The sequence below is a fragment of the Salvelinus fontinalis genome, chromosome 34 (genome assembly GCF_029448725.1).
Source record: "Salvelinus fontinalis isolate EN_2023a chromosome 34, ASM2944872v1, whole genome shotgun sequence".
NCBI lineage: Eukaryota > Metazoa > Chordata > Actinopteri > Salmoniformes > Salmonidae > Salvelinus > Salvelinus fontinalis.
The window spans coordinates 6966179-6976765 of NC_074698.1; positions in this window are offsets into that span (position 1 = coordinate 6966179).

Below are 10587 nucleotides of genomic sequence, written 5' to 3' on the forward strand. Positions count from 1 at the left end.
AATGTCCTCTGAATTTCATGTTATGGTCCATAACAATAACTGTGAATCACAGGAGGTTGGTGGCACCTTAATTGGGGAGGTCGGGCTTGTGGTAAAGGCTGAAGCGGAATTGGTGGAATGGTATCAAATACATCAAACACATGGTTTCCATGTGTTTAATGCCATTCCATCTGCTCCATTCCAGCCATTATTACTATCCATCCTCCCCTCAGCAGCCTCCACTGCTGTGAACATAGGACACACAGCAACCTTCGGCCATAAGGACTAGAGTCACAATGTTAAATGCATCTTGGTAATTGTGTTTGTGTAAGTGGGATATGTTAATAAAAAAAATCTTAACCTAATCGTATTAGTCATACTATTTACATTCAAAGTCCTCTTTAAACTTACACACCCAAAACTAAAAACCACAACCGGATAAGAGCTGAACACACAATAACATTCGACAAGATGCAGTGAAAATCCAATAGTCGGTCACAGTAACTGTTATAGTTTATGCCTAGATTGTCTTTTATCTTTGTCGCTGGGGTTCCCGGGGAAGGACTGCCCGTTCCATGATCTCGCCATCACGGTTGACAAATCCATTGTGTCCTCCTCCCAGAGTGCTAAGAACCTTGGCGTGATCCTGGACAACACCCTGTCGTTCTCAACTAACATCAAGGCGGTGACCCGTTCCTGTAGGTTCATGCTCTACAACATTCGCAGAGTACGACCCTGCCTCACGCAGGAAGCGGCGCAGGTCCTAATCCAGGCACTTGTCATCTCCCGTCTGGATTACTGCTACTCGCTGTTGGCTGGGCTCCCTGCCTGTGCCATTAAACCCCTACAACTCATCCAGAACGCCGCAGCCCGTCTGGTGTTCAACTTTCCCAAGTTCTCTCACGTCACCCCGCTCCTCCGCTCTCTCCACTGGCTTCCAGTTGAAGCTCGCATCCGCTACAAGACCATGGTGCTTGCCTAGGGAGCTGTGAGGGGAACGGCACCTCCGTACCTTCAGGCTCTGATCAGGCCCTACACCCAAACAAGGGCACTGCGTTCATCCACCTCTGGCCTGCTCGCCTCCCTACCTCTGAGGAAGTACAGTTCCCGCTCAGCCCAGTCAAAACTGTTCGCTGCTCTGGCACCCCAATGGTGGAACAAACTCCCTCACGACGCCAGGTCAGCGGAGTCAATCACCACCTTCCGGAGACACCTGAAACCCCACCTCTTTAAGGAATACCTAGGATAGGATAAAGTAATCCTTCTAACCCCCCCCCCCCCCCCCTAAAAGATTTAGATGCACTATTGTAAAGTGGTTGTTCCACTGGATATCATAAGGTGAATGCACCAATTTGTAAGTCGCTCTGGATAAGAGCGTCTGCTAAATGACTTAAATGTAATGTAAATGGTTCATCCGTGACTGAAGAACTGCATATTACACTATTATTACTCATGCATAGAAGCTCAAAGTTTCTGAAATATCATTGTTCTGTATATGGAACCATTTCTTATTGACCTAACACACCTACTGTATATCAATCTTTGATGAAAGACAATCACGTGCTCTGCTTGGTTGATGGCAAATGGCTATGGAATGTTCTAAACAATGCACAGTACACATGTTGGGAATAAAATATAGATTGAGATTGAGAGAGAGAAAGGTAATGAGAGAGAAGGAGAGAGAGAGGGAGAGAGAGATCAATTCACATTTTATTTGTCACATGCGCTGAATACAACTGCTGTAGACTTTACTGAGAAATGCTTGCTTATGAGCCTTTCCCAACAATGCAGAGTTGAAAAAGAAAATAGTAACAGAAAAGGAATTAAATAAAGTACACAAGAATGGCGCTATATGCAGGGAGTACCAGCACCCGATCAATATGCAGGGGTACGAGGTATTTGAGGTAGATATATACTAGAAGGCAGGGTAAAGTAACTAGGCATCAGGATAGATAATAATAAGAGTGAAATAAAGAACAAAGAGAGAGAAAGAGGCAGACAGAGAGAGAGGGAGACAAAGAAGGTGACTGAGGCACTCAGACTCCTGACTCACTGTCTACTGGCTTCCAGACATCGTTTGCTGTCTATGCCAAACTTGTATCTTGCCCCATCCCTGATGCACCATATCCAAGACTGATACTAGCAGTCACATCCATCTATAGTATATCTGGAATGTCAGACTAGTTTGTCAGGCATTTCCTTTTTCAACAATCTGTCCATTTGTCTGACTCCAAATGTGAAAATTTTGGTTCCAACCACTGTGTCTTTGTGAGACGCAGAGTAGGTGAACGGATGATCTCCGCATGTGTGGTTCCCACCGTGAAGCATGGAGGAGGAGATGTGATGGTCTGGGGGTCTTTGCTGGTGACACTGTCAGTGATTTATTTAGAATTCAAGGCACACTTAACCAGCATGGCTACCACAGCATTCTGCAGCGATACGCCATCCCACCTGGTTTGCGCTTAGTGGGGACTATCATTTGTTTTTCAACAGGGCAATGATCCAACACACCTCCCAGCTGTGTAAGGTCTATCTGACCAAGAAGGAGAGTGACAAAGTGCTGCAGATGAACTGGCCTCCACAATCACCCAACCTCAACCCAATTGAAATGGTTTGGGATGAGTTGTACCACAGAATGAAGGAAAGCAGCCAACATGTGCTCAGCATATGTGGGAACTCCTTCAAGACTGTTGGAAACGCATTACAGGTAAAGCTGGTTGAGAGAACTCTTGTTGAGAGTGTGCAAAGGTGTCATCAAGGCAAAGGGTGGCTACTTTGAAGTATCTCAAATATAAAATATATTTTGATTTGTTTAACAATTTTTTGGTTACTACAGGATTCCAAATCTGTTATTTCATAGTTTTGAAGTCTACAATGTAGAAAATAGTAAAAATAAAGAAAAGCCCTTGAATGAGTAGGTGTGTCCAAACTCTTGACTGGTACTGTATATGCATACATACATTACAAAACAAAAACACAGTCATGGGAAGCACAAATAAAACATCACCCAGAAGAACAGTTACATTCCTCGACCAATAAGTCTCCGGTCAATACTTTAAATTGCTCAAAAGGCACCAGAACATCAATATTAAATGTATTTGTAATTTTGTTCAAGCAATACGGTGCATTAAAACTAAAATACCATAGGAACCTCAAGAGTTAACCAATCCTGTGAATGGGTTAGGCAACTCAAGTGTCTATACTTCAACAGCAAAGTTAGATAAGACAGAGGTTTATGATGTAGGGCCCACAAAAAGGGAGTAATGTAGAGGTCTACTCCTAGCGATGTCCAGACAACCTTTTGATACAGGATGCAGTGATGAGTATCAAAACTGTCACCTGTAACAAAACGAAGGGCACTTTGGTGGTGAGAATAACATCACCATAATCAAGAACAGATAAAAAGGTTGACTGAATAATCTGCTTCCTACTGTTTAGAGAAAGGCACAATCTGTTTCTATAGAAAAAGCCAACTTCAAATCTTAGCTTCTTAACCGGCTCATCTATATGTTTTTTAAATGTCAAATTCATATTGTCATGACATGGCCCTCTTTGGGTATAGCGAGTACCCTCCCCCTCTCTCTCTCACCAACTCTCTCTTCCCCCTACACCCAGGTTCTGTTATCTCAGGTCGTAAATTCCATGAGGAGACTCTCCTCAGGGCCAGGCAGTATAGAGAGAGAGAGAGAGAGTTTCACAGTAGAACAAAGGAACTTCTTCTACATCACAGAACTTGAGAACTGAACAATATCCATATTTTGGAGAATGTGTAAACGGGAGGTGAAGAAGCCAGCTATGACCCGGTCCGTTTTGTTTTATGATTGTGACCTCAGGAAAGACAAAACGGTCACATTACCATAACTCTGTTTATACAGGAGGTTTGCATCTAATTATTGTATAAAATGAATGAGTAAAGATGAAACTATTTGTGAAATGATGTAAGGTGATGTTGAACCATTAATGTGAGAGAATTGTATTCCCTTCAAAGTTTAATTAGGTCATAGGCCCACCCCCATGAGCACAGACATTGATCTGGCATCATGGGACAGCCCTTTTCTACTGTTCCGAATAAAACCCCCACCTGAAGGAATCCTCTTCAGACCATGCCTACCTCGGTCAGCTGAGGGAGCGAAGGTTGAGTAGAGACCACAAAAAAACCTCAGTAGAAGCTAAGGTTGTAATGGTTGTTGAAACTCTGAAAATATCGATACCGACAGAATAAGAGCAAATCTTCGATACTAATTACTAGTCTGCAGCTAGGAATTATGTACCATGGAATGCGAAGACCGACAACCGCTGAAACATCTATTCTATAAGAACATTTCGGAATGGGACTCTGAAGTATCCATTCTAACCACGAAATACTTCAGGGTAAGGAGAGAGAAGTTTGTATGAACTTTACAACAGAAAGACGGACGATTCCAACAGAGATCTCTGACGACACACTGAGCGTAAATATATATTGATTGCAATGATTCCCGAATGAGTGAGCGTTCATGTGCAAAGGATTAGCATTTCAATTAATAATTATCAACTGTGTAGTGACTCTTGTAATTCCCGCTCTTCTCAGTCCACACCCACTTCCGTTTGTCCACCAAGCCGTCATATCGGCTTAGACCACTAGGGAACCTCCCCTATCATTTCCTTGTAACCATATCTACTGTTTGTTTGTTTGTTTATGCATTTCTGTGATTATTTAGTTAGTAAATAAATGATTAAGACAATTGATGTATGAATGATTCATAGTAAAGGCTGGGCTGGTGCAGATAACCAACGATTTACGACGTTTGGAATGAGACTAACGTGAGGTAAAGAATAATTCATTAATTAGAAGACTAATTGATCAGATATTAAAATATCTGAAGAGTTATATTAGGAAAATTATAACTTTGTAATCTGAAGATTTTCCTTGGTACCCCGACTTCCTAGTTAATTACATTTACATGATTAGTTTAATCACGTAATAATCATTTCGAAGAATTGATTTGATAAAATAACAGTCTTCAATTTAATGATGCCAAAGACACGACAATATTAATCTAAATGCCTAAGTATTCATTTGCGTGAACATGTTCTATTGGAGAACCATGTAATGAGTGAACATGTTCTATTGGAGAACCATGTAATGAGTGAACATGTTCTATTGGAGAACCATGTAATGAGTGAACATGTAGGTCATGTGAAACAAGAGTTTAAAAACAACATGTATTTTGTTTTGTCTGGGAACTTCAACTTAGCGCCAACAGTTTCAGTCAGTCTGACATTACCGGGCACTTACCAATGACTAAGCATTCAATGTTGAGGAAACGTTCAGTCTTTCCTGTGTCTAAACCCTATCTATCTATACTACCCTTTAATGTAACTTTCCAGTCAGTCATGTTTAATGGTCCGCCAGGTACACATTGAATGCTTCATTCCAGTATAGAAGAAATGCTAAATTGTCTAATCAACAAGGATTGTGATCCAATGATTGCATGCAAATTCGCCATTTACATATCATATTATGGCTGTGCAGAAGTCGTATAAATGCATAGGTCTCTGTGAATGAACTATTTTGATGAATCCTTTCAAGCCATCGGAATAGTCTGTAAAAGGTAAAGGTTCTCAAACATGGGGTAATGGGTGGAGGGGGAGGCGGGAGGAGAGGGGGATTATGTAAACTTCAGCGTGTGATTCATTTTGGCCTGAGACCTATCTCTGGGGATGGCGGTAAAGCGGGGAGAGGAGAGAGAGGAGCGTGCTGATTGATTGCCGCAGGGGGCGCAAGGTTCTGCACGTTACCTTTTTGATGAATAGGCTGTCAGGGCCCGAGAACAACCAAATATGGCCCCGTAAATGAATGTTTAAGCGATTATGCTATAAGTATAAATATTAAACGTCCATTAAGGGGGATTACACTTGGTGCCACTTTGAAAAAGGGATAATAAAAGGATGAGGGGGAAGAGGGGGTTGGGGGAGACCTCTGAACAGTCCAGGTGCATGGCTGCCTGTGTGTTTGTAATTCTCCTCTAACAAATGTTAGAATTCTCAGCAGAGGGGAAAAGTCCTTGACGTTAATCTCATTTATTCTGTGTGTGTGTGTGTGTGTGTGTGTGTGTGTTTGCAGACCTGCGCGTGTTTTCAAGAGGGCGAGAAGAGGAGGACTAAAGATAGGGAGGCTTTAACTTGACAGAGCATGCCAGTGCATCGCCCTTCTCAAATTACGGAGCGATTAAAAGCATCCACGGCGGTGCACTTGGAGTGAGAGTGTGAATAAACGCCTGGTTTAAAGATTATTTGTGCTCAGCATGGAATAATTCCCCCTCCAAAGAGAAATCAATAGCGCTGTGCTGTATGAATACATTTGTGTCACTGCCTGCCGAGGGGACAAGGAGAGGAAACCTTGCTCAGGAAATGGGTTTAGACAACACACATCAAAATGACTAAAACCCACAAATTCCAAACGATCAGTGCTGATCCAGGGAGGAAAGCTTGGTCAAGTAAGAAGGCATTGGGAGCAAAACCAGTTCAATATGGTATTTAAAATCATAGGCCCAACTGTCTTCAGTCCATTTAGTGACAGGCATAACAAGACAACGTAATCCCAATTGAATACTAACAGCTCTATTTCACGTCCACATCCCTCCCAATGTGATTTGAATCTGTTAGAACTCAGTAAGAGAAAATTCAAATTGGCAGTTTAGGAATCAGTAACTTTTGAAGCTCCTGCATTTGATTTGTCTAAATATGCAAATATATTCAACAAGCATTGTTGAAGTAAGCATATTCCATCTAATGTTTGGCAAGCATCCCCTTTTTCTCATCCTCCTCCCATATGTGTTTTCAACCTCATTTGAGTAATGGCTAATCTTTTTCAAATGGGCACAGATCTTTTCTGCTTAATTATTAACTATGCCAAAACAAAAACAAAAACAAAAATGCACACACACACACACAAATACTCTCTTTCTCTCTCTCTCTCAAATATATTGTACACTCTGGCTCTGCTGGGAGTGTCTTTGTTTTTCCATAGTCCATGTAAAAGGACTCAACATCTCTCTCTCTCTCTCTCTCTCTCTCTCTCTCTCTCTCTCTCTCTCTCTCTCTCTCTCTCTCTCTCTCTCTCTCTCTCTCTCTCTCTCTCTTCTCTCTCTCTTCTCTCCTCTCCTCTTCCTTGTTGCAAGACCAATACACAACATTATACACGTAGTAATTAGTGGCTTGCGTAGGCCATTTACTGAATTACCTTCAAACATTGACACACAATCTGCATGTAAGCGAAAAGGTTCTATTGAATAGTTGCTGTGTATTTCCATATCCTCAGACTGTGCTCTCTCATCCTCACGTTGGCTAAATGACGAACGCCAGCTCTCTGTCTGGGACTGATCCTCTGACAGCAAGACAGACAGGAGATCAATACAAACCACTGCCCATCCCATCTTTGTTCTGTGCATTGGCTTTTCCTTCTCTTAAATCCCCCAACCCAACCCAACCCATGCCCTGCCACTCAAGTCCCCTCTACAAACACAAGCCGTCCCGTCCCCTCCCCTCCTTCCAGCCCCACCTCCTCCACTTCGCTCAGTCCTCCATCCTGCTTTATAAGAAATATAATCCCATTGACCCAAAAGCCGATGGGAAGTGTTGCTCTGTAAACAGACTGGTGCTCAATAGGAGGCGCTGAGCACCCCAGGGAGGGAACGACTGCTGTAGTGGATAGTTGTGTTTCTGATGGAGGTAGGGGTAGCGGGGTGGAAGTGTGGGTGGGGGGACATCTAGCATCTGAGAAGTTTGGCATCATTTATCAGTTTTATTGCTTTACTGTCTTGTTGCTATCTGCCACCATCCCTGGCCAACCCCCGCTGCCCTTCCTAGACCCGTAACCCCTGTTCCTATGCCACATTCCCTTCGATCACTCCAGGTTCCTCCTGTGCAATTAAGCGGCGGCAGAGGGCGGGTAGATGAAAGGTGTGACATTTTGCTTTTGACTGCAGATGAATTCGGAGCGACGGAACGGACGGATGTTTCCAGGCGTAAATATGGATTTCTTTTCACTGCGTTCCCACACTGCTCCACTTTCCTCACTCCCGCTCTCCGAAGTGATGGGACCTGGCTTGAAGAAAGGGCGACATGTGCCTCAGACTCATCCTAAATCATTAGTTGACAGTTTAAAAGGGCACAATGCAATGGATGTTTTTTTTTCTGTCTCCATGGTTATTTTTCCCACTGGATGAGCTGGGCTGTGTATTTTGCACCTGTGTGTGTATTTGGTGGAGAGAGTATGTGTTACTTTTTCTCAAAAGGGTGTGTTTTTTGTTGTTGAGTATCTCTCTCCTCCTTGAATTACCCCTAGTTACGGTTCCTTCTGTCTTTATAGTGTCAGTCATAGAGTGCGTGTGATAGCTGTACTGATGGACGGATGCCAGTGGATGAGATGGAGCAGGGCAGCATGAAGACTGTGGGCCCTGAAAAGAGTCTACCCAACCCAAGTCCAATTGTGTCACCCAAACACTAACAAACACTTTAATCATCTAATAATTAATGTTTGCTCACACTCAGTCTCAACCCTCTCCTTAGGTCCCCTTAATCTTAAGGATCCGCCCCTTTTTTTAAATGTTTTGCCTAAAATGACATACCCAAATCTAACTGCCTGTAGCTCAGGACTTGAAGCAAGGATATGCATATTCTTTTTTTATTATTCTTTTTTAAAATGTTTTATTTTACCCCCTTTTCTCCCCAATTTTCGTGGTATCCAATCGCTAGTAATTACTATCTTGTCTCATCGCTACAACTCCCGTACGGGCTCGGGAGAGACGAAGGTCGAAAGCCATGCGTCCTCCGAAGCACAACCCAACCAAGCCGCACTGCAACCAAAACTTTGCTTCACACTGAAGTAGAAAGGGTCCTCAACTCTCAAGACCTGCTTTTGAATCACCAGAAGGAGAGGTTAATGGCACAATTATTCTAACAAACGTTTCAATGATATTTATATGTCATACTTTGGAATATGAGCACAGAAGATACATGCAGTATGGGCCTATGCACACTCAAATGGAAAACCTTTAAGGCATGTTGAAATTCTAGGCCCATTCAGTAATAAATCTGTCAAATTTAATTTAACAGAGCACAATAACCTTCATGGGCTATGCAAACTGCTATCTTTTTATATACATGTGATTTTCATGTAATTGGGACTGGCGAGTGGTGATCATTCCGTCAATGTGATTTTTGTCTTCTTCAGTTCTTGGTTACCCGTCAGTAAGGGGAAAATAATCCCACTTTTCTAATACAGTATAATAACTAATTCACTTGCCTAATTATCATTTATCGAGTGAAATGAAAATTTGTTTCAAGACACTGCTCTCTGTAGTTGCCACTGTATGTCTATTCTTGTTTATCATAGTAATTGCAAACGTATCAGTTGCGTGAAATTGTAGACACGATTGAGACGGTAAGAGAAATGTACCAGAGTATATCTGAAGACAGGGACAATGAATCATTCTCTACCACAACCACTAACACCATCTATTGTTTATTGATTGCTGATGACCTGGCATCCACAGAGGCTGAAGGTCAAAGTTCCTGCCTTCTCCTTCTCGCCAACGACCCTTTAAACGTGAGAAATCCATCATCACTATTGACACAGCTGCTCAGCTTCAATGAAGCCTGCTCGCCGCCAAAAAACAAAAACAAGGCCAGGTGCATGTCTCTAAAAATAAAAGAAATCTCTCCACTCAAGAAAACTTGATGAGTATGATCCCACTCCAACAGGAACAAGCTCATTTTGAGGCAGCCTGTGAACATTGTAGTGTGGGTGCTAAAACGTTTACAGAGCTGCCTGCCATGATTGCCATCCATGGCGACCGAGCTACTTGGAGAGGACCCTTGAGTACCTGATTCAGTAAGGTGGGTTTTATACAACAAAGGGAGACAGCGATAAATTAAAAATTAGTCTGCTCTACTGTGTTTTGACCATAATACAGCGCTCTCTCTCTCTCTCTCTCTCTCTCTCTCTCTCTCTCTCTCTCTCTCACTCACTCACTCTCCATTGGAGGAGGATGAGGTAGAACCAAACATGCTGCGTTTAGAGAGCGCCATGACACTCAACCTGCTCAGAGACACAGAGAGGCCCTTGAGTGCTTCTTTCATGTGTGTTTATCCACGGAGCAATTTAATTCCATTGTTTATTTCCTCTTTCAAGCATTTGTAGGTTAGATGCTGGCTCTATCCCTGGTGGAGCTTCTCAATATGTAGCTAGTGACTCAATAAAGTCTGGCGTTTGTCTTTTGTCTGTCTGAGTGACATTGTGATGTGGCCACAGCCGTCACACTGGCATACCCTGCTAAAATCAAATGTCATTTTATTTATTCGTCACATGCTTCGTAAACAACAGGAGCAGACTAACAGTGAAACACTTCCTTATAGGCCAACAATGCAGAGAGAAAGAAAACAGAGAAATAATAGAAAAGTGAAACATGTAATAACAAATGCACGACGAGTAACGATAACTTGGCTGTATACACAAGGTACCAGTGCCGAGTCGATGTGCAGGAGAACGAGATGATTGAGGTAGATATAGGAATAAAGTGACAGACAGTAAACAGCAGCAGCGTATGTGATCAGTCCAAAACA